The sequence below is a fragment of the Phoenix dactylifera genome, chromosome 2 (assembly GCF_051530095.1).
Source record: "Phoenix dactylifera cultivar Ajwa chromosome 2, Ajwa_hap1_PhDact_Kaust_v1.1, whole genome shotgun sequence".
Taxonomy (NCBI): domain Eukaryota; kingdom Viridiplantae; phylum Streptophyta; class Magnoliopsida; order Arecales; family Arecaceae; genus Phoenix; species Phoenix dactylifera.
In genome coordinates, this window is record NC_143191.1 from 28,275,126 (window position 1) to 28,300,650 (window position 25,525).

The 25,525-nt window shown below is 40.7% G+C and overlaps 1 pseudogene across 1 annotated transcript; it reads right to left on the reverse strand.

Moving 5' to 3' along the window:
• Positions 1-10,723: 10,723 nt before the first annotated feature.
• LOC103695789 (beta-glucosidase 12-like) lies at positions 10,724-17,676 on the reverse strand (annotated as a pseudogene). Its single transcript, XR_015975245.2, has 13 exons — positions 17,514-17,676; positions 17,357-17,426; positions 16,927-16,985; positions 16,734-16,809; positions 16,351-16,428; positions 16,173-16,260; positions 13,303-13,553; positions 12,352-12,467; positions 12,036-12,253; positions 11,899-11,930; positions 11,511-11,613; positions 11,262-11,370; positions 10,724-11,097 (listed from the first exon to the last, which is right to left on the reverse strand). The product of XR_015975245.2 is annotated as a beta-glucosidase 12-like (transcript).
• Between the last annotated feature and the right edge of the window lie 7,849 nt (positions 17,677-25,525).

Below are 25,525 nucleotides of genomic sequence, written 5' to 3' on the forward strand. Positions count from 1 at the left end.
TCATGTTCTATTCCACTGCGCATGGGCGAGAGGTGTTTGGAGTCTGACTGGGATCCCGGAGGATACCTGGAGGAGTAGGGAGTTTTATTTGGAGGAGGTTCGGCTTTGGGCTGGTTCTGCTTGGATGCGGGGATTGGCTATTAGGGCGTCCTGCACAGCGTATCAGATATGGTTGGCCAGGAACGCCCGGGTGTTTGGTGAGCGTCGGCTGTCCCTACGTTTCGTGATGGAGCGGGCCTGTGCTCAGGCGACCGAGATTATCCAGGCAGAGCCAGCTCATAGACCTTTGATAGCTCGGGACATCTGGGGATCCCACAGTGCTTCGGCAGCTCCACATAGGGTATTCTTTACCTGGGAGCCCCCACCCCCGAGTTTCCTCAAGGTCAATTTTGATGGCTCTGTCTTGGACGGTGGTAGGAGGGGAGGGGCCGGTTTTGTTGTTAGGGGCCCGACGTCGGATGTGGTGGCTGCAGGGGGCCGTCAGATTTTTGATATTTCGGTCCCAGGGGCAGAGTTGCGAGCGGCCTGGATGGGCTTGTCCTACGTGCGGCGTGTACTTCGAGCGAGTTCGGTTCTTCTGGAGGGCGACTCGGCTACGGTGATTAGCTGGATTCGCAGGGGGCCGGTTGGTCACGGAGGTGCTCATCCTCTGCTTCGTGACATTTGGATGATGGTGAGAGAGGGTGTTACGCTACAGGCTATGCATGTATATCGTGAGGCCAATGGGGCGGCCGATTGGGTGGCCGCGTTTGTTGCGAGCCACTCTGGAGGCACCCTATGGGCTGGGGAGAGAGAGATGCCCGGAGCACTTCGGGACATTTTGTATTCTAACTCTTTAGGGTGTATTCGTACCCGTGATGTATGAAATGCCCGTTTAAGCAAAAAAAAAAAAAAAAAAAAAAAAAAGATGAATCAATTTTTTCTCATGGCAAAAAGTAAAAAAGAACATAAATTGTTCGGTGGCCTCTCGTTACTTTTTCCCATTCGAAAAAGAAATGTCAGCAGTTTTTCTTGAATAGAAAAAGGAGAGAACCATAATTAGTTGTACAGCGACTTAAAGCATATGCTGGTATCGCAGGAAATGGATGATTCGAACCTATAGATGCAGCGTTCAGCGTCCATTAGTAGGAAGCCCAGGCTTCTATCTGTTTAAAGCAACTCGAGCTGCAAGTTTTGTTGACTAGTTGCTGACTCGAGAAACTGGCAGGCATGTGACGTGTATCTTTCCTGACGAGGGTCGTTCTTGTCACATTGTTGCTACTAGCATTAACTTGAATGCTTTACAAATATTAATAACTTGAAATACTAATTAGGTGGGTCAGTTAAGACATGATGATTGACAAGGAAGACCTTGCAAATTATGCAGCATATTCTCTTGGTTCGGTCATCAACTTCCTCCTTGATTCGGAGATCCATGCATTAAGAAAGAAAGAAAACATAAAACTCATATCTCTTACATAAAAGATGGTCTACTTTTTCAATAGAAAATGAGGGAAAACAGCCAGCTTTGTTATTATCTATTTAAGTTTTGCGGTGACGGAACCAGCTAAAAATTCGAGATATATAACCACTGGTACAAGCCCAACTTCACGTATAAAAAATTCTATTAGATTAAATATAGTTCTGTCACGCCCCCGAACCCATCACCCGGGTCCGGCACGCGACCGGCCGCATGATCCCTAGAGCAATGCCCTAAAGATCATGCAAGGCCTAAGATAAACAACAATTCCAATAATTCCAATAATTCCAATAAATGCCAAAATCAATAATTAATGGAATTCAATCAGATCCAACCAAAATGTACTGAATGATTACATAAATTCAAATGTCCATAAATAAGAGATAAATTGACTTCTAACTATCTAGCAGTCTGACTCAGATCGAGCTCACTTCTTGTCCCATCCGACAGATTCTACGAATTCAGTGCCTCTGAAAAAAAAATGGAAGTGTAGTATGAGCTTTTCCAGCCCAGTAAGAATCCCAACAGCCACACACAACAAAATCATAAAATAATCAAGTATCAAAATATACATATCATTTCATCATTTCAAAAGCTCAACAAACAACAAATATATGTAATCAGTACATATACACCAATCCTTTTTCATATTATGTGATCCATTCCCGTATTACTCAGATTCCAAGTTTTCAAACTTTTCATTTCTGGCGTTGGACTAACCAAGATCATGTCCCAGTCCAAGACTGCACAAATCCCACGCATAAGCTCGTGGCAGCTATCCCACGCGTAAGCCCGTGGAGGCTATCCCACGCATCAGCTCGTGGCCGCTATCCTACGCATAAGCTCGTAGAGGCTATCCCACGCGTAAGCCCGTGGAGGCTATCCCACGCATCAGCTCGTGGCCGCTATCCGTAAGCCCGTGGAGGCTATCCCACGCATCAGCTCGTGGCCGCTATCCGTAAGCCCGTGGAGGCTATCCCACGCGTAAGCCCGTGGAGGCTATCCCACGCATCAGCTCGTGGCCGCTATCCGTAAGCCCGTGGAGGCTATCTCACGCATCAGCTCGTGGCCGCTATCCGTAAGCCCGTGGAGGCTATCCCACGCGTAAGCCCGTGGAGGCTATCCCGCGCATCAGCTCGTGGCCGCTATCCGTAAGCCCGTGGAGGCTATCCCACGCGTAAGCCCGTGGAGGCTATCCCACGCATCAGCTCGTGGCCGCTATCTCATGACAAGGTTAGTCCAACCCATATTACATGTCTAGTTTTACATGTTCAATCACATTCCCATCACATCACATATTTTCATAAATTTTCAAAAATATGTTATTTCTTCCCAAATGAATTTATCTCAATATATTCATTAAAACAACATGCACGCCTCATAGGTGCCGCATCAACACATAAACAATAACAACATAATAATGAAAATATGTTGACAAACATTCATCTCATATGTGTCATATCAGCTCACAAGCAATAACAACACAACCGTAAAATAAATCCAACGATAAATCAATATATGCATAGAAGTGCTCAGATGTAGGGATTCTTACAGAAATTGTAGAGTGACTCAAACACAGTCCAAATCACAACCTACGCGCTGGGGTGCTCAGTCCCCTGATCAAAACCTCCTGGCTCCGCCGACCCTTCCTCTACAACATCAATTACAAATCACAAATTAAATCATTTAATATTTAAATATTCTAAACCATAATTCACATCTACTATGGGGTCCATCACCAGGTCCCCAAACATTTCAATCTCTCCAAATCTAAGGCAGTCGGGGTGGCCCGACTCCCACCCTTGTACCACCGGCCCATGTCGTCGCTAGCCGTGGCCGCTGCCAAGCCGGCGACGATGGCCGGTCCCGATGAAAAGACCAAAAGAAGGGTGGATGATAGAGAAGGGTTCTTCCTCCACCTCCTTGGTCCAAGGGCAACAGCCAGGGTGGCTGCGCCCTCACCTCCCCACCCTCGGCCACCATTGGCCGAACCATCGCCGGCCGCCCCTGCTGCAGTCGCCGGCGATGGTAACCGGCTAAGAGAAAGAGAGAGGAAGAAGTCTCTTCCTCTTCTTCTTTTTCTTCTTCTCTTATTATTATTATTATATTATTATTTTCCCTCCTTTTTCTTCTTCTTCTTCTTCTCCTTCTTCTTCTTTCCAACCGACACAGACCCCTCCCCCTTCCTCCATTTCTTCCACGGAAAGGCCACCGTGATGGTGGCTCGGCCCCCAACCGACGACACCCAGCCGCCGTCGCCGCCGCCGGTGGCCAACCGACGAGGGGAAGAGGAGGAGAGGATGGGATCCCGAGGAAGAAGACCTCGGATCCACCCTCCCTCATCACATACATAACCTAGAAAACCCTCTCTGACCCCCTCACAGATCCGACCAACTCCAACCGCCATGAATCCCGGCCATCTCGGCGGCCGACGGCGGCCAAAAATCCAGAGGAGAGAAACCGAAACAGGGGTACCCTGTTTCGGATCCTTCTTCGGTGATTCCGTCGGCCATAACCCAGGAAACCCAACCAAAGTCAGGCAAATAAAATGCAAAGGACGAAGCCATGCTTACCTCGGCCCGATGAGGGTGTTCCGGCGACTTTCCGGCGAGGAATCGGAGGAGGGGTCTTGGGTTTTCCCGCACGGATCCGAGACCTCTTCTCCCGATTTGATCTTCACCGAGGGAGGGAAAAGCTTCCGGCTTCCTCCGCGGCCGGCCGGTTCCTCCCTCCGGCGCTCGTCTCTCCGGCGAGTCGCCTCTAACGCCGCCGCCGTCTCCCTCTTTTTTTTTTTTTTTTTGGTTTCTTCTCCCACGATCGTGCCCTAGGCACGATCGTATATAGTGGATGGGCCCGGTCTTTTCGGGCCGGCCCGTCCACCCCTCTCTCTCCTTTTTATTTTTATTTTTTTATTTTTAGGGGTATTACATACTCTCCCCCTTAAAAAAATTTCGTCCTCGAAATTAACTTACTTGAAGCCTCAAATTTTTTTAAAAAAATTGCATCCATTATATCATCCCTGAGATTTCAAATAGTCTCCCTCTCGGAGTACCTACCCACAAGGTTTTGACATACAAAAATTACATCATCTCAAAACTTGATCCTTTCTATTTACCACACATAGTAAGTTCTTTTGATATCCTTCAAAAGAATTCCAAACTCCCAACCTTGGATTAAAATGCCATAATTATATCCCAGGAAATTAATTTCTCTTGATTCTACACAGAGATCATAATTGACTTGACAGAAATAGGAGAAATCTTTAGTATCAAATGCTCTTAATATTCTATAATCATTTTTCTTTTCTTTCTCCCACATCATTCCAACAAATAAGAGATCCATAGAATCAACAACATTCTCCTGAAACTAACTCAAGTATTTCACCATAATGCCTTTTAGATCAAATATTAATGATCTTAACCAGTTTCAAAATAAGTCAAACCACCACACTTCCGCTGCACACTCTGATTTAATTCATTTAATTCTTTAAAGTCACAAAATGATTTCTGACTAACGTATCACTTTGCATTAAGACTAAGAAACTCCAAATTTCAAATTTCCAAGTAGAACTAGAGCAAAACCTCTAGATCTTTTTGTCCTCAATTTATATAGAGTGTACATACTTGCCAATTTCTCCAAAGAAAAACCAACTCTAAAAGGCAAGAAATGTGCTGACTTGGTTAGTCGGTCAACAATCACCCACACTGCATCATTACCCCGAGGAGTCTTAGGCAAAGCAGTCACAAAATCCATGGTGATATGTTCCCACTTCCACTGAGGAATGAGAAGAGACTGTAGTGGTCCAGCAGGCCTCTGATGCTCAGCTTTCACTTGCTGACACACTAAGCACTGTGCAACATATTGAGCTATATCTCGCTTCATGCCACTCCACCAAAAATTTTCCTTCAAGTCCCGGTATATTTTAGTACCTCCTGGGTGCACTGTATAAGCTGAGTTATGGGCCTCATCAAGAATCTCTTTCTTCATTTCTGGTACGTTTGGCACACATACCCTGCTCCCGAATCTTAAAGAGCCATCTTCATGCACCCGGAATTCTGACTGCACACCTGACTCTACTGTTTCTCTGATCTTCTGTAACTCTGGATCCTCTCTCTGAGACATCCTGATCCTTTCAATCAGAGTAGGTTGCACTGTGAGGGTAGCCAAATGTATCTTAGGATCATGTAACCGTATCTCAATCCCTGATCTCTCCAAGTCTAATACAATATGCTTCTGTGTAGTGATCAATGTTGCCAGTCCACTTGAGGATTTTCTGCTCAAAGCATCAGCCACTACATTTGCTTTCCCTGGATGGTAACTAATAGTCAGGTCATAATCTTTCAGTAGTTCTAGCCATCTCCTTTGCCTCAAATTCAACTCTTTCTGTGTGAAGATATACTTCAAACTTTTATGGTCTGTGAAAACCTCACAGTGTTCCCCATACAAATAATGCCTCCATATCTTCAGAGCAAAAACTACCGCTGCCAATTCCAAATCATGTGTAGGTAATTCTGTTCATATGACTTTAACTGTCTAGAGGCATAAGCTATCACCTTCCCATTCTGCATCAGAACGCATCCTAGTCCTTTACGAGATGCATCACTGTATATGGTGAAGCCTTCTGTTCCAGATGGAATAGCTAGCACTGGGGCTGTCACCAGACGCTTTTTCAGTTCTTGAAAACTCTGTTCACAGTCATCTGTCCATTCAAACTTTACTCGCTTCTGAGTCAAGCGACTTAAAGGCATGGCAATACGGGAGAATCCCTCAACAAATCTTCTGTAATATCCAGCCAATCCCAAGAAGCTGCGCACCTCAGTTACATTGGTAGGTCTACACCACCCAACCACTGCCTCCACTTTCATTGGATCAATAGAGACACCTTCTTTGGAGATCACATGCCCAAGAAAAGAAATACTATCCAACCAGAACTCACACTTTGATAGCTTTGCATACAACTTCTTTTCTCTAAGAATTTGCAATACTACCCTTAGATGTTCTTCATGTTCCTGTGAGCTCTTTGAATACACCAAAATATCATCAATGAACACCACTACAAACTGATCCAAATAAGGTTTAAATATCCGATTCATAAGATCCATGAAGGCAGCCGGTGCATTTGTCAAACCAAAAGGCATGACCAAAAATTCATAATGCCCGTATCTGGTCCTGAAAGCTGTCTTAGGTACATCCTCTGCCTTTATTTTCAATTGGTGATAGCCAGAACGAAGATCAATCTTCGAGAAAATCTGAGCCCCTTGCAACTGATCAAACAAGTCATCAATTCTTGGTAGTGGGTATTTATTCCGTACTGTCACCCTGTTTAATTCTCGGTAGTCTATGCAGAGTCGGAGGCTACCGTCTTTCTTTTTCACAAATAATACAGGAGCGCCCCAAGGGGATACACTAGGCCTGATAAAATCCTTATCCAGTAACTCCTGTAGTTGTTCCTTCAGCTCTTTCAATTCAGCTGGAGCCATTCGATATGGAGCTTTTGAAATTGGTCCATTGCCAGGAATCAAGTCGATGGAGAATTCAATCTCCCTATCAGGGGGTAATTCTGGCAATTCATCTGGAAACACATCTGGAAATTCTGCCACCACAGGGATATTCTCTAACTTGGGCTCCTCTTTCTGGGTATCTAACACAGCAGCTAAGAATCCTTCACAACCTTTTGCGAGAAGCTTCTTAGCCTGTAAAGCTGAGATTAATTTCATTTGATGAGGTGACTTGCTACCCACCAACCCAAACACTGGCTGACCAGGGATCTGAAACTTGATCGTTTTCTCAAAACAATCAACAGTAGCATGGTATGCTGCCAACCAGTCCATTCCAAGAATCAAATCAAAGTCATTCATCTCTAAGACCAACAAGTCTGCATTCATTTCCCTGTCCTCAACGCCCAATATACAGTTCTTGCAAACTGAATTAACTAATATAACATCTCCACTTGGCGTTGAGACACAAAGATCAAATTCTAATGGCACTGGTGATATTTCAGTATTCTTTCTAACAAAATTGGCCGATATGAATGAGTGGGTAGCACCAGAGTCAAATAAAACATTTGCATCAACTGTGAAGCATTTATCGTCTCCTCAAGCTGAATACTTGGTCCTTCGGATGTCCCAATCTCCGGAGCTCCCATCTCTGGAGTACTACCAGTAGGGTCCATAGTGTGCTCCTGCTGTGGCACACACCGAGTCGGCGTGGATGAGGTATCTTCCTGCTGTCCAGAGGGTGCCCAAGCCGTGGAGCCATCTGCAAATCGGGTCGGCTTTCGGGCACGCCCTCGACCACGCCCTCGCACCATGTCAACCTACAAATTTTTTTCCAGCATCAAGATTATCAGAATGGGACAGAATTGGCCTCCCTAATATGTTAAACACACCATTTCAATATCTTGCATGTTTAGTAATTTTCCCCCACTCAGGCTTACTCGAGCCTAAATCCTATGATTCCTAAACCTTAGGATACCATAACCTTAAGCTCTGATACCACTCTGTCACGCCCCCGAACCCATCACCCGGGTCCGGCACGCGACCGGCCGCATGATCCCTAGAGCAATGCCCTAAAGATCATGCAAGGCCTAAGATAAACAACAATTCCAATAATTCCAATAATTCCAATAAATGCCAAAATCAATAATTAATGGAATTCAATCAGATCCAACCAAAATGTACTGAATGATTACATAAATTCAAATATCCATAAATAAGAGATAAATTGACTTCTAACTATCTAGCAGTCTGACTCAGATCGAGCTCACTTCTTGTCCCATCCGACAGATTCTACGAATTCAGTGCCTCTGAAAAAAAAATGGAAGTGTAGTATGAGCTTTTCCAGCCCAGTAAGAATCCCAACAGCCACACACAACAAAATCATAAAATAATCAAGTATCAAAATATACATATCATTTCATCATTTCAAAAGCTCAACAAACAACAAATATATGTAATCAGTACATATACACCAATCCTTTTTCATATTATGTGATCCATTCCCGTATTACTCAGATTCCAAGTTTTCAAACTTTTCATTTCTGGCGTTGGACTAACCAAGATCATGTCCCAGTCCAAGACTGCACAAATCCCACGCATAAGCTCGTGGCAGCTATCCCACGCGTAAGCCCGTAGAGGCTATCCCACGCATCAGCTCGTGGCCGCTATCCTACGCATAAGCTCGTAGAGGCTATCCCACGCGTAAGCCCGTGGAGGCTATCCCACGCATCAGCTCGTGGCCGCTATCCGTAAGCCCGTGGAGGCTATCCCACGCATCAGCTCGTGGCCGCTATCCGTAAGCCCGTGGAGGCTATCCCACGCGTAAGCCCGTGGAGGCTATCCCACGCATCAGCTCGTGGCCGCTATCCGTAAGCCCGTGGAGGCTATCCCACGCGTAAGCCCGTGGAGGCTATCCCACGCATCAGCTCGTGGCCGCTATCCGTAAGCCCGTGGAGGCTATCCCACGCGTAAGCCCGTGGAGGCTATCCCACGCATCAGCTCGTGGCCGCTATCCGTAAGCCCGTAGAGGCTATCCCACGCATCAGCTCGTGGCCGCTATCTCATGACAAGGTTAGTCCAACCCATATTACATGTCTAGTTTTACATGTTCAATCACATTCCCATCACATCACATATTTTCATAAATTTTCAAAAATATGTTATTTCTTCCCAAATGAATTTATCTCAATATATTCATTAAAACAACATGCACGCCTCATAGGTGCCGCATCAACACATAAACAATAACAACATAATAATGAAAATATGTTGACAAACATTCATCTCATATGTGTCATATCAGCTCACAAGCAATAACAACACAACCGTAAAATAAATCCAACGATAAATCAATATATGCATAGAAGTGCTCAGATGTAGGAATTCTTACAGAAATTGTAGAGTGACTCAAACACAGTCCAAATCACAACCTACGCGCTGGGGTGCTCAGTACCCTGATCAAAACCTCCTGGCTCCGCCGACCCTTCCTCTACAACATCAATTACAAATCACAAATTAAATCATTTAATATTTAAATATTCTAAACCATAATTCACATCTACTATGGGGTCCATCACCAGGTCCCCAAACATTTCAATCTCTCCAAATCTAGGGCAGTCGGGGTGGCCCGACTCCCACCCTTGTACCACCGGCCCATGTCGTCGCTAGCCGTGGCCGCTGCCAAGCCGGCGACGATGGCCGGTCCCGATGAAAAGACCAAAAGAAGGGTGGATGATAGAGAAGGGTTCTTCCTCCACCTCCTTGGTCCAAGGGCAACAGCCAGGGTGGCTGCGCCCTCACCTCCCCACCCTCGGCCACCATTGGCCGAACCATCGCCGGCCGCCCCTGCTGCAGTCGCCGGCGATGGTAACCGGCTAAGAGAAAGAGAGAGGAAGAAGTCTCTTCCTCTTCTTCTTTTTCTTCTTCTCTTATTATTATTATTATATTATTATTTTTCCTCCTTTTTCTTCTTCTTCTTCTTCTCCTTCTTCTTCTTTCCAACCGACACAGACCCCTCCCCCTTCCTCCATTTCTTCCACGAAAAGGCCACCGTGATGGTGGCTCGGCCCCCAACCGACGACACCCAGCCGCCGTCGCCGCCGCCGGTGGCCAACCGACGAGGGGAAGAGGAGGAGAGGATGGGATCCCGAGGAAGAAGACCTCGGATCCACCCTCCCTCATCACATACATAACCTAGAAAACCCTCTCTGACCCCCTCACAGATCCGACCAACTCCAACCGCCATGAATCCCGGCCATCTCGGCGGCCGACGGCGGCCAAAAATCCAGAGGAGAGAAGCCGAAACAGGGGTACCCTGTTTCGGATCCTTCTTCGGTGATTCCGTCGGCCATAACCCAGGAAACCCAACCAAAGTCAGGCAAATAAAATGCAAAGGACGAAGCCATGCTTACCTCGGCCCGATGAGGGTGTTCCGGCGACTTTCCGGCGAGGAATCGGAGGAGGGGTCTTGGGTTTTCCCGCACGGATCCGAGACCTCTTCTCCCGATTTGATCTTCACCGAGGGAGGGAAAAGCTTCCGGCTTCCTCCGCGGCCGGCCGGTTCCTCCCTCCGGCGCTCGTCTCTCCGGCGAGTCGCCTCTAACGCCGCCGCCGTCTCCCTCTTTTTTTTTTTTTTTTTGGTTTCTTCTCCCACGATCGTGCCCTAGGCACGATCGTATATAGTGGATGGGCCCGGTCTTTTCGGGCCGGCCCGTCCACCCCTCTCTCTCCTTTTTATTTTTATTTTTTTATTTTTAGGGGTATTACAAGTACAAATCACAACAACATAATAAGTTATTTCTGTAGGCATGTACTTAAATATCCTTCTCGTTAAAGAAAAGCGATGGAAATTTAAAGGGCTAGTATATATAGTAAGCATCTATTACTATGATGCTTTGTGTTATACTAAATCCCCCAAAACAAAGTATTACCAACTACATCACAAGGGAATACATTTTCACACTTTGATGGATCTTTCCTTTGAGGAAATTGTGGAACCATTGAGCAGAGCTTTTGGGGTATCTCTTAAGACCATTTTCAAAATCCACGAAAACAATACCAAATCTAACCGTGTAGCCATCCGCCCATTCAAAGTTATCTAACAATGACCAAGCAAAGTACCCTCTCACATTTGCTCCTTTCCTGTCGAGAAAAGAAATCATAGTCGTGAAGAATGGAACTGAGTTATATCAGTGGCTCACGGCCACAGACATAGCCATGCCCACTCATGTCTCATCCCAATTTTATGTAGGTTTTTTGTGATTCCCTACGATAACATTGCATGTATGCATGGATTGATCACAGACCTGATGGCTCTCAGAACATTTAAAAGATGCTCGCTATGGAAGTTTTTTCTGGTGTCATCCTTCAAGGCTTCTTCAAGCGATACGCTCTTGTTGTTGAACTCATCTACACCTACAAAACATGGAAGCCGTGTTTAATGCGAGACAATTCCTATCTACCAAGATGCTACATCTGTACGAAGATCAGTGATAAATCTTGCAGTTCTGCGTGCAAAATGTTGAAAGTAGCTGAACCTTAAAGGACCATCTTACCATTCTCCGTGATGTAGATAATTGGGTTGTCGTATTTGGTCTTTAAATGGAGTAAGAGATCTCCTATTCCTCGCGGGTAGATGTACAGCCAGTCCGAAGCAGCCTGTGATGCATCTTCTATCTTAAATCACTAAGTAAACCCAAGTGGTCATCGTATTACGTACATGCACACAACTTGGCAACCCCATATGCAGATCTTTTTGAAATGATAAAAGGCATGCAATCAGGCCTCCATAAAAAGATATGTTAATGCAACTCAGGTCATTCATTATATGATTTATATGCATGGAGCTGTATGCATACTGCGAACATGCATGCAAAAACATACAGATAATGAGAACATATATAGTTATGACATATGGGGAAGTTCTTAAAGGAGGACTCTTACCTTAGGACCTATTTGAATTCCATTACGCATCTCTATTGCATAAGAATCACACGGTTATGAAGATTTTTAATCAGAGACAGAATGCAATAGCTTGTTGAGTGACTGAAAAGAAGACAGTGAAGTTCATATTTGTTTACCTGTCGTTTGAGCCTGCATATCAGTACCATAGCTTGCGTTAACATTCTCGGACATAGGAGGTTCAGAAACATATCGCGCGGTGTAGTAATTAACTCCAATAAAATCAAATGATCCATTAAGCATTCTTGACTGCTGTTTGGTAAATTTGGGCAAACGGTTTCCTACCGATGTCCTCATACTCGATGGATAATCTCCTCGAGTCAAGGGGTCCATGAACCTATAGGAGTTTCAGAAAATATATCTAGTAGTAAAGCTTGAACCATTAACTTGTGTTCTTAAGTAAGATTACTTGTGTAGGATTTGTCGATGACTCACCATCCAAGAATGAAATCTAAGGCCCTGTTGGCTGCATCCTTGTCGGACTCCAAATCAGAGAGAGGGACAAACCAGCAGGAGTTCAATGATATACCAATTTTGCCATTTTGCGCAGCCTGCATCAAGGCAATACATGTAATTGCGCTTTATCTAATTATCATCAGAAGCAAGTTTGTTGAAATCTCAAATCTGAGATACTACTCATCTTAGCTAGTGACTGATATCAAAAGAGTACGGCTACGTGTCCCTTAAGCACTGTCCGTATCGAAATCAAGATAATCTAAGATCTTGGCCAGTATATTATATAATAAAGTTCATTTTGACAATTACTTATTAGAAAAGCACATTTGGTAAACTGAAGGAAGAGTTTGAAAATATTGGCCATCATATTATATCTTGTTATATTATATAATCTTACGATAACTTGAAATGGGTCACAACACTCAATTTTTCTCGAAAAAAGAAATAATAGTAATGAAGATCAAGAGTTTGAAAATATCGATCATATCATTATCTCTACCCAGATAAAAATCTTAATCAAAAAGTCGCATAACGATTATGAAGCCATATTGAGCATCCTAATGAAAATCTTGTACAAAATAAAAATCTTAATTTTTGTTGAACCAAAAAAAAATTAATATTTCTTTGAGAGAAAAAAGATGAAGATCCATATGTACTATAATTACCTAGGCCAAAATACCGAGAGTTGGATAATCCAAGACTTTAACCTAGAACTTGTGGTTCTTTGGTAGAAAGATATGGCTAGCTTGGAGATAAGGCCCAACTCACAAAATGAAAATCTTAGTGCTAAGGCCATTAGGATATTAATGTCGGTCTCTTTTTTTTTGTTTTTTTTGTTTTTGAGAAAATATAACCCATTCTATTGCACTATGTTGACTTATAAAAATAGCATCGAAATCGAAGTGGCGATCATGGGCTCCGAGTGATCACCTGATACTTGTCTTTCCCGTACGGAAGCAGCATGAGCTAGTAGCATGTGATGGCAGGCCATGTATGGCTCCCTTCCCGAATCTCCAACATCACACTTTTCCTTCTTCCATGGGGAACACCGGCCTGGTGCATTCGTGCCATCCTCGTACCCTTTGGTGCAAAATGTCGATGGTTCATTGACTGTGATCCAATTCTTGACCTGATTGCCAAATTCCTTGAAGCAAATCTCAGCATAGATCTTGAAGTCCTGCCTGCATAATTGTCATAATAAAGGACAAAAAACAAAACGGAAAAGAAGGGTCAAAATCTCTCTTTGAAGCATAGAGATATGGCCTAGCACTGATGGCTGCCCAACATCGGTGTAGGAAAATACATTTTATTTTTCAAATTAGTTTTGACACCCAAATTCTTTATTTTTGAGGGAAAAAATTAAAAGAACTGCCAAATTATAAAAGCTTGCTAGCTTATGGAAGGACCATATGTGACCTTAAGTTCAGGGCATTTGTTGTGAGGACCCATGCGGGCGTGTGTTTAGTCCCACATCGGTTATTCACTGGGTAGATCTTGGATACTTATACAGGATCAAGGAACCCAAATAATACCTTCCGACTAGTCATTTTGGGTGAGGTCCTGGGTTGTTACAAATGGTATCAGAGCGAACCCGGCCCATAACTTATGTAGACTAGGGGACACTGCAGCACAGATTCATTGGGGTTGACCACGGACCGATCGTGGTGTTTGTGATTATATTTGAATGGATTTGAACCCTTAGCCTGACGAGGACGTCAGGGCTTGAACGGGGGGAGTATGTGAGGACCTGTGCGGGCGTGTGTTTAGTCCCACATCGGTTATTCGTTGGGTAGATCTTGGATACTTATACAGGATCAAGGAACCCAAATAATACCTTCCGGCTAGCCATTTTGGGTGAGGTCCTGGGTTGTTACAAATGGATTCAGAGCGGACCCAGCTCATAACCTATGTGGCCTAGGAGACACTGCAGCACGGATCCATTAGGGTTGACCACGGATCAATCGTGGTGTTTGTAATTTGATTTGAATAGATATGAACCCTTAGCCTGACGAGGACGTCAGGACTTGAACGGGGGGAGTATGTGAGGACCCACATCGGTTTTCGTTGGGTAGATCTTGTGGGTACTTATACAGGATCAAGGAACCCAAATAATACCTTCCGGCTAGCCATTTTGGGTGAGGTCCTGGGTTGTTACATTTGTCTTTGGGGAGAAAATTATGATAGCTTGCTAGCTTATAAAATTTCAAACTTTTTGAAGGCTTTTGTCCTTTTCCATAGGCAGATAAAATTGATTGTATTTTTTAAGTAGAGTTGGATGTTCATATTTGCAGCACATACTGACTCATGACAAGCTTAAGAGGCACGGAACATAGACAGAGGATAGATGGAGAAGAAGTAGAGAAGAAGAGGAAGAAAGAGAATAAGAAGGAGGAGAATGCAATTTAATATTCTCAAATCTTAGTAATGCAAACTTGTTCTTTTAAGTACATAGCAATGGATTTATATGGACTCCAAATCCTAATAGGAGTCCACATAAAACAACAATACTAGCATCCTTATACAATTCTAGCCCTAGAGTCCAAATAAAAATAAAATCCTCTAATTTCTTAAAAAAGAAAATTTAAAATATTTTTTTTAATTTCTATATTTGTGCCTAATAGAAGTGCATGTAGATATCTTATAAGATGATTCGCCATCACATACTTTTTATAGGCTGAATGTATATATTAATTATTCAGTTCATATGTCTTTATATTAAAATAGATGCAGAGTGTTTGCAACGACAGAGTTAAATTCATTCAAAATTATCAAAATGAAGTTATTCTTGCAAAATAAATTTTGAAAAATGGCCCAAATATCCAAAATGAAAATGAAATGGGCCGTTTCAGAAATATATTGTGAGGATCCGTGCGGGCGTGTGTTTAGTCCCATATCGATTATTCGCTGGATAAATCTTGGGTACTTATACAGGATCAAGGAACCCAAATAATACCTTCCGGCTAGCCATTTTGGATGAGATCCTGGGTTGTTACAAATGGTATCAGAGTGGACCCGGCCTATAACCTATGTGGACTAGGGGACACTGCAGCACGGATCCATTGGGGCTGACTACGAGCCAATCGTGATATTTGTGATTAGATTTGAATAGATTTGAACCCTTAGCCTGACGAGGACGTCAGGGCTTGAACGGAGGGAGCATGTGAGGATCCGTACGGACGTGTGTTTAGTCCCACATCGATTATTCGCTGGGTAGATCTTGGGTACTTATACAGGATCAAGGAACCCAAAAAATACCTTCGGGCTAGCCATTTTGGGTAAGATCCTGAGTTGTTACATATACTATTGATCTTTTGTATACTGTAGCATCAGGGACCTGAAACAAACAAGCGCATAGAGATTAAGGCCTGTCAAGGGCCTAAAGAAGTCGTCCATTCAGCTTGGAAGGAAGGTTTAGTTGGGTCATGATTTTATATAAAAAGGGTACAAAGAGCTGGGCTTCGAATGAGAAATCCAAAATTTTGAATGGTCCATACTAGAACCAGCACATATTAATATGGTATTTGGTAAAGGACTAAAGTAAAATGACGAGCTTTGTAAGGAATAATCACAAAGTAGTGGTCGAGCAAAGGACGTGTTAAATTTCCTTAAAGAAAATAAGTAGGACACATTGGAAAGTGATACTTCGTAGCACATCTCAAGATACTGGTGCATAGCTTCTATGCTTGGGCAGAGCAAATCCTAAAGTCAAAAAGATGCAAGATTTGGACAGCAAAAGCAGCACAGTAGCAGCTAGCCCTGTCTATGAACAGTCGGAGTGAGGCTTATAATTAACAACTCACACGATATGATGGCTCAAGAAACCTCCATATTTCTCTTCCAAGGCTTGGGGAGGGTCAAAATGGAGGAGGGTCACGAATGGTTGCACACCTGTCCAAATTTTCAACTATAGAATAATAAGGTTGACAACGAAATGGCCTAATAATCAAAGGAAAGAAATGGAGATGATCGAACCAATACCATTGGATATGAGCTCATTGATAAGCTCGCTGTAGTACATGATACCTTCTCTGTTGATTCCTCCACTTAGGCTGCCATCTGCCGTTAGACGATAATATTAGCCATGAATAAAGGAGTTTATTTGAGGGAAAATAATCGAAGGAGTTTCTTTTCTTTAGAGATCGAAAAGGGATGGGACCAGTCCCACCCAATCCTTTTATTGCATGTCTAAGTCCTATACACAAACTGGAAGGAACCACGAGACCTGTACAACTTTCATTGCACTTACTATGTATTTGTCTGTGGGAAACGAAATTATTAGACATCAAACATGTTTATTCACAAGTTGGACAAATCCTAAGAGATTTTTTCCCAAATACATTCGGGTAAGAGGTTTAACTTACTAGGTAGGATTCGAGACCATGAGATGGAAAACCTGTAAGCGTCCATGCCAATGTCCCTCATAATGTTTACATCTTCCTGTGTTTAGCTTTGTTAGAAGCTTTTTAAAGTAAAATGATTAAAGACCAAGCCTGAATAGGAGAAAATGTTAAAAGAGGAAAAATGATATAATGGAAAGAGACTGCTGGGAGCTACCTTGTAACGATGAAAAGAATCCACTGCTACATCCCCGTTGCTTCGGTCCAGAATCTTCTCTGTAAAATTGTGTATGAAGCCATTAATTAGGTCAGTTCTTTCATTTTTATAACTTTCAAAGAAAACTCACAGCATTTTTTCTTTGAAAAGGTTGGCGAGTGGACTACATATGTGGTGGACGGTAGTTAACTCAGCCCCAGCATAATTGCTTATGCATGTCCAAGTTAGAAAACACGTGGTCGAGCAACGCTTTTGAATCTATAAGCTATCTTTCTTCTACCCGTTTGAATATATTGTTAAATTATCCGCACATCAAACGTTGAACTACTTAAGGTTAGCCTAAACAGCTAAAAAATAAATTTGTTTCTCATCAATCTATTAGAAATTTATTTCTTGGTAATTTGCGAGAGAGAGAGAGAGAGAGAGAAACCTGGGTGCTTGTGGGTGAAGGCATCCCATATGCTAGGCCCCCTGCCACCATCTCTAGCTCCACCTTCGTACTAAAATGGAAGCTACCACGACATCAAACAAATCCTTCTAGATTTTTTTTTCCCCTTAGATTCATTAATTTTAAAATCGAAGATAACCTGGTAAGCCGAGGAGGACGTCCCAAAAATGAAACCAGCCGGGAAACTACTCCGGTCGAGCGACGCAGCAGCATTCTTCAATATAGCCACGAGGAGGAGGAGAGGAGGAAGCATACCAAATCCCAGAGCCATGGTGGGAACGAAATCTGAAATGCTGGGATAATTTCCGGTCCCCCTTTAAGAAACCCCAATCTCCTCCATACACAATATTTAAAATCTTGTCAAGGGTTCGTATGGGTGGGCACCCTTTGACATTTGCTGCGCGTGGAGAATTATGGAAAGGAGGTTGCTTGGCCCCAAGAGTTTGCTGCCCATGATTTACGCAAAGTAACTTTATCAGTTTTCGTTACGGCCGTCTTTTTTTTTTTTTAAGGTTGTTAAAAGAGTAAAAATATTAGTAATTGAAGGTCTGCTTGTAGAACAAAAACCTTCAAAAATGTGCGCCCGAGAAAGTCAAAAGGTCAGCATGTGTAGGGGGAAAAATACAATAAAGACATAATGATGCCACAATTTTTTTTCCTCTTTATGTAATTAAATTGAATATCACTCACTAAGCAACAATAATCTCTACAATCTATTCAAGTAATTAATAAACAAAATAATCGAGTAATTTAGAAATAAGAGACAACATAATTTTTAACGTAAAAAATTCTTCTATATAAAGAAAAAAAATCACGGAACTTAATTTAGCCAAAAACTTTCACTATATAGAATAATGAGAAGAGGCTGCACAAATATCAATAGAATTTAATCTTGGTTTCCACAATAAGAACATTCATCATCAATAATGCGGATTTCAACGATAAACAGTAAAATAGAAAATAGATCTTATCAATTATTGATGCTTGAAATAATCAATAAAGAAGACTTTTTGAAGATCAAAACCGTTCAATCTGTAGCTCTGAATACCGAAAACAATATATTGAAATTTTAACCAAATCTGAATACAATCATCCATCCGATCACCCGACAAAGTAGTACTTTTTTCTTTCTTTCTCCTTCTCTATTTTTCTTCTTTTTTTTTCTTTGGTCCTATTTTTCGTAGAGCTTCGCGCCCCAATGGGGGGTTTCACTAAGCCCGCTTTTTTTTTACAAGCAATAATTTTTTCTATGGACAAAATTTTAGTTATCATATCTAACCCATAATCATTAGTATAGATTTTTTCAAGACATAATAACTTCATCCCCAAAGCATCCCAAACCCAATGATATCTCACATCAATATGCTTAGATTTCGAATGAAATGTTGGATTCTTTAAGAAATGGATGACACTTTGACTGTCACAATAAAGCATATATTTCTCTTGTTCTTGGCCCAACTCTTTTAGAAAATTTTTAATCCATAAAAGTTTTTTACAAGCTTCCATAACTGCAATATACTCGGTCTCTGTAGTGGACAAAGCAACACATTTTTGTAACTTATATTGCTATGATACTGCTGCCCTTGAAAAAATCATCAAATACTTTGATGTGGACTTTCTAAAATCTGTCACCAGCTATATCTGCATCTATATACATATCCAACAAAGGTTTACCATTACCAAAACATAAACAGACTCTAGAAGTGCCTCTAAGATACTTGAGAATCCATTTGACAACTGTCCAATGTTTCTTACTAGCGTTAGAAAGAAACTAACTTACAACACCAACTGAATGAGCAATATCCAGCCTTATGGAAACTATGGCATACACTTAACTGTCAACTGCAAATGTATAAGGAATCTTCTTAATTTTTTCTTTATCTTTCTGACTTGTAGAACATTGCTTAGAACTTAACTTAAAGTGACCTGAAAGTGGAAAGCGAACTGATTTGGACTTGCTCATGTTGAAGCTTTCTAACACTTTTTTGATATATCTCTCTTGAGATAACCAAAGTTTTCCATTCTTCCTATCATGAGTAATTCTAATGCCATAAATTTGTTTAGCCGGCCTTAAGTCCTTCATGGCAAATAACTTGCTTCACTCTCTTTTGAAGCTTTCAATCTTCTTAGCATCATGGCCAACAATCAACAAGTCATCCACATAGAACAAGAGAATAATAAAATATTTATCAGAGAATCGTTTAATAAACACACGATGATCAGAAGCAATTTTACTATACCCATGGTCCATCATAAATGAATCAAACCTTTTATACCACTGCCGAGGTGCCTGCTTGAGCCCATATAAGCTCTTTTTTATTTTGTACATGAGATGCTCTTTGCTTTTAACTGTAAACCTTTCTGGCTGCTCCATGTAAATTTTCTTCTCTAAGTCACCATGAAGTAAGGCAGTTTTTGCATCAAGTTGTTCAATCTCCAAATTCATACTTGCAGATAAACCAAGAATAACTCGGATAAAGACATCTTGACCACAGGTGAGAAAATTTCTTCAAAGTCTATACCCATTATCTGACCAAAACCTTTCACAACCAACCATGCCTTGTACCTTGGCTGTGAGCTCTTCTCTTCAGTCTTCAACTTGAACACCCACTTATTTTTAAGTGTTCTCTTATCCTTCGATAGTTTTGTCAACTCATATGTGCGATTCTCATGCAAGGACTTTATTTCCTCTTGCATAGCTTTTAACCACTCTCTCTTTTATTCATGATTTATAGCCTCTTGGTAGCATTCTGGTTCTTTCCTATCAGTGATCATCACATACTCATAAGGAGAATATCTCTGGAAAGGACGGTGCTCTCTAGTAGATCTTCTCAACTGAGGTCAGCTGGTAGTTCTGGAGAGGCTTGCTCAGCATGCTCATCTGGCACATCATTGTCAGGTGTGTGCTCATCAACTGTGTCACCATCATCTTCCTGTACATATTTTCTATTGTCATCATTCATCATGGTTGGAGGTACTTGACCTAGATCAATATAATTTCTACTGACAGACTTTAGCTTTTCAACCTTTTCAAAATCTTTAATAGTTTGATTTTCTAAAAACACAACATCTCTGCTTCTGATAACAATTTTATCAACTAAATCTCATAATCTGTAACCAAACTCTTCATATGCATAACCGAAAAAGATACAATGTTTAGACTTGCTATCAAGCTTGGATCTGTCATCTTTAGAAATGTGAATAAATGCCCTACAACCAAACCCTCTCAAGCGATCATATAACACATCTTTCTCAATCTATACTCTTTCTGGTATATCACCTTGAAGAGGAACTGAAGGAGAAAGGTTAATTAAATCCACTGCAGTTCTTATTGCTTCACCCCAAAAGGATTTAGGCAATTTAACATGAGCGAGCATACTCCAAATTCTTTCACAAATAATACGATTCATTCTCTTAGCAACTTCATGATGTTGAGGTATTTTAGGAATAATTTTCTCAAGCCTGATGCCATGATCTCGACAATATTTTAGGAATAGTACTTTAGTTGTCTTTCCATTTCTCTTTTAACACTAGCATAAAAATGTTTAAATATATCAAGCACCTGATATTTAAATTTTAACCCAAAGGCCCATACCTTTCCAGAATGATCATAAATAAAAGTATCAAAATATAAACCACCACCAAGAGTTCTAGCATCTATAGTGCAAACATCAGTGTGAATTAAATCCATAAAGTGTGAATTAAATCCATAACATGTGATCTTTTAAATGGAGAGAATTTATAAAATTCAACTCTATATTGTTTGCCAGCTAAACAATGAGTACAAGTCTTTAGGGGTGTACCTTTTATACAAAGGAATTTTTTTTTGGCCAGAATATTAAGTTCCTTCTCACTTTTGTGTCCAAGCCGCTTATGCCATAATTCAATAGAGAAGTCTTTAACTGCATCACCTCTCCCTTCACAATTTTGCTTGCATCTTGTTAAGTATGCTTGATTTCTTTCCTCCTGCTACCACTAGAGAACCTTTGGTAAGCTTTCATTTTTCTTCACCGAAGTAGTTGTGGTAACCTTCATCATCAAATACTCCAGTAGAGATCTGGTGGAGGCGGATATCTAAACATGTTTCACATTTTTCAGCAATAGTTCACACCTTATGCCGGTTTTCAAGCAAATATCTCCCATGCCCATAATTTTAGTTACTCCATCATTTTCCATACTGACACTGCCAAAATCACCACTAGTATAGGATGTGAAGAAATCCTGTCGAGGAGTAACATGAAAAGAGGCATCTGAGTCAACAACCTAAGTACAATCCTGGCATGTAAGGTTTACACAAGCATCATCACAAATAATACCAATATCACCATCAGATGCAACTGTTGTTGTCTCATTTCCTTCCTTCTTTCTTCACCTCTTTCCCTTGATTGCTCTCTTTTAAATTTTCTGCACTTTCTTTTAATGTGCCATGCCTTGCCACAATAAAAGCATTTTATCTTTTTTCTGATTTTGGACATTTTTCTTGACTTATTATGATTGTCAGAATTTTGTAAAATTCTAGTTTTTCTCCTTCCTCACCTTTCTGTAACCAATGCCTCTGACTGTGTAGTCGCACTATGTTCTCTTCTTCTGGTCTCCTCATTAAACATAATATCTTTTACCAATCCCAATGTTACCACACCATTAGACGCTATATTACTAAGTGATACAACCAAAGTTTTTCATCTATTAGACAAGGAGCTAGGCAACAATAATGTTTGCAACTCATCATCTAACATCATTTTCTTGGTATTTAGCTAATTTACCACATCCTAAAAATCTACTCAAATGCTATGCCACTGAACTTCTCTCCTTATATTTTATATTCACAACCTTTTTGATCATGAATGCCTTGTTCTATGCGGTCTTCTACTCATAAAGACTTTCTAATTTCTTTCATAAACTATGGGCATTAGTCTCCATAGCAACATGATGAAAAACACTATCATCTATCCTGTGCCTGATTAAACTAACTGTCTTCCTATTTATTTTCTCCCACTCTTGCAGAGTTTTGTTATTTTGTTTGGCACTATCTCATTCAATAGGATCATACAAATCTTTACAAAATAATAAATCTTCCATTCGGAGCTTCCAAATTGAATAATTGGAAGATGTGAGTTTAACCATACTGTCATCTAAATGCTCTCCCATTTAATCAACACAAGAAAAATTTAGCTATTAGCAACTTGCTCTGATACCACTTTATTGAAAAAAATACAATCAAGATATAATGATGCCGCAAACTTCTTTCTCTCTTTGTGTAATTAAATAGGATATCACTCACCGAGCAACAATAATCTCTTCAATCTACTTAAACAATTAATAGGAAAAATAATTGATCAATTCAGAAATAAGAGAGCATAATTTTTAACGTGAAAAATCCTTCTATATAAAGTAAAAAAACTACGGGACCTAATCCAGCCAAAAACTTTTACTATATAGGATAATATGATTGCAATAAATCCTCTCTAGATCAACTAGAGGCTGCACAAACAGCAACAAAATTTAATCTTGCCTTCCACAACAAGAATATTCATCTTGAGAAGGATTTCAATAATAAAAAATAAATCTCATTAGGTGTTAATGCTTGAAATAATTAATAGAAAAGGCTTTTCAAATATCCAAACCATTTAATCTGTAGCTCTTAATACCAAAAATAATATACTAAAATTTCAATTAAATCTGAATATAATCAACCATTCGATCATCTAAGATAATAGCTTCTCCTCCCTCCTTTTTTTTTTTTTTTTTTTTTTTTTCGTGTTTTCCGTAGAGCCCCACGCCCGCACTAGGGTTCTCTGCAATTAACTCACCCAAGCAGTGTTTCGTTCTTTTTTTTTTTAAATTCAAATAAGGTGGGTCCGACGTGAGGAGGGACCACACCGAAGCTGTTCCCAGGTGCTCGCTTTTGGTGCGCCTATCATAGGATTTTGTTTTCTTCCCGCTTGTGAAGTTTTTTAGAACGCTTTACCTTGTTCTTTCCCATTCACTGGTGCTACTGCTTTAAGTCACAAGTAACTAATTAATTTTAAACTATTTAAATAATTACTGAAACCCTTGGAGGACAAGGTCATGTCCTATGTAAAAATTCGGTTCTATTTAATTAGATCGTAGAAGATTTCTGCACCAAAACTTGATTGCTCTTCTAATATTTTTTTTATTTTTTATTAAAATAGATATTTCATACATTACGTGCACGAATACATCTAATAACTATAGCTATCAATTTAGGAGTTTAAAAAAAAAAATTTACCGGTGGCTGTGATCAGATGGATTCTCTAGTCTTATATTATTAGACTAGATTATGCGCGTGGGGCTTCCTCTAGTCTTATATAATTAGACTAGATTATGCGCATGGGCTGTTCTATCTCTCGTTTTCATTTTTTTAAACAAAATGATAAAGAATGCTAGCTACCATGTCCTAGTCTTGCGCAGCAGCAAGTTAATTATATATTAATGTCCCATTAATCATGCTCGGATCTGGGAGCGAGCAGGTATGTCTTTGTTTTTCTTTTTATTCTTTTTGGTGCATCAATCATGCACAGACTTGTTATATTAATAGGAGACGTCATTGTTTTTTTTTTTTTTTTTTTGAAGGGTAAGGTGGGGAAGATACGTCATTGATTTAATAGGTGCTCCAGGGTTGCTACGATTCACTCGAAGGGCTTCGAATTAGACTTTTCGCACGTGAGAACGATGGACGTTGTTTCTAATTCGATAGGACGAAAAGGACCAAAAGGTTTATTGATTCTGACCAAAAGGTTGTTCTAATTTCCTTCGTGAAGATTTTGCACAACTCTAGTCTTGAGAGGACTTTATTTCTATAAAAATTTGGCCCCAAAAGCTTAAGCACCAAGGTGTCGAGGACGAATGGGCTGAAAGGCCTCAGGCTAGAGGAGCAACAGGGGGTCAAGCAGGAGGAGAAGTAAAAGCAAGAGGAGGACGAAAAGAGAATGGTTGAGCTAGAAGTGAGGATCTAGAAGACAAATATGGGGTTCCAAATGCTACATTGAAAAAAATTATTAAGTCTTAACAACAAGATAAGAATGGAATCACTTTTTCCACTTGGATGGATCTTTTACATGAGAAACTTGCAGAACCAATGAGCAGAGCTTTTGGGGTATCTCTTCAGATCTTCAAAATTCACAAATTACTACCATACCTAACCGCGAAGCCATCTGTTCCATCAAGCAAAATATCCTCTCTCACATCTGCTACTTTCCTTTTAAAAAGAAATCATAAATAGTGAACAACAGATCGAGTTATATCAACCGAATATCTGACCCAATTATTCACGGGGGTTCCTTGAAATTCATTATGTACATTGTTCAGACTAAGCCAAACCCTATCTAATTCCCACTGAATGGAATATCAAAACCAATCCAGACCGACCCAATGGAAATCGGTTCTTGGATTATCCAAAAGTTAACAACAAATGACCAAATAGATTATTATTTTTTTAAAAAATAAATAATTGTTTTTGAATAAAGTATGGGTTTCTTCAAATTAACAAATTACTATAAATTAATTATATATGTGCTGGGGATCAGGTCAGTTTCAGTTTGGGTTACCCAGTCACTTAGACCGAAACAAAAACTCTCTTGACTGAGCTTCTGAAAATTGGAATCCAATCCTGTTTTGAGCCTGAAGCAAATGAATCAAAGATAGCCCACTAGTTTGGTTCCAGTGATGACCCAAACCCATTTCCATCTTGTATGTACTAGGGCAAGTATTTCAGTGGACCTCTCCTCGTGTCCTACAAAGGGTAATTTGGTCATTTTTCCTTAAAGGTAGGATTCACAAATCGGATATGACTTAGAAGTCAATGAACTCAAAAGCCCATGTTTCTCTAATTTGTTAATTCTGTCTTCTCCTATATGACTAAGTTTGAGGTGCCACAAATACTTTTGATTTATCTCATCTCTAGATCTTTTAGATCATATGGTACTCACTGTATGCTCAGACACGTTCACAAATACATCCATATGTAAGTGATAGAGACCGTCAATCATAAAACCACGTCCAAACAGTTTATTTTGCAAATAAATAAAAACATAGTCTTTATTGAAATTGAATTCATAATGTTCCTGTGCTAGACAAGATACAGAAATTAGATTTCTGCTAGCACTAGGTACAAAATAACAATCTCTAAGT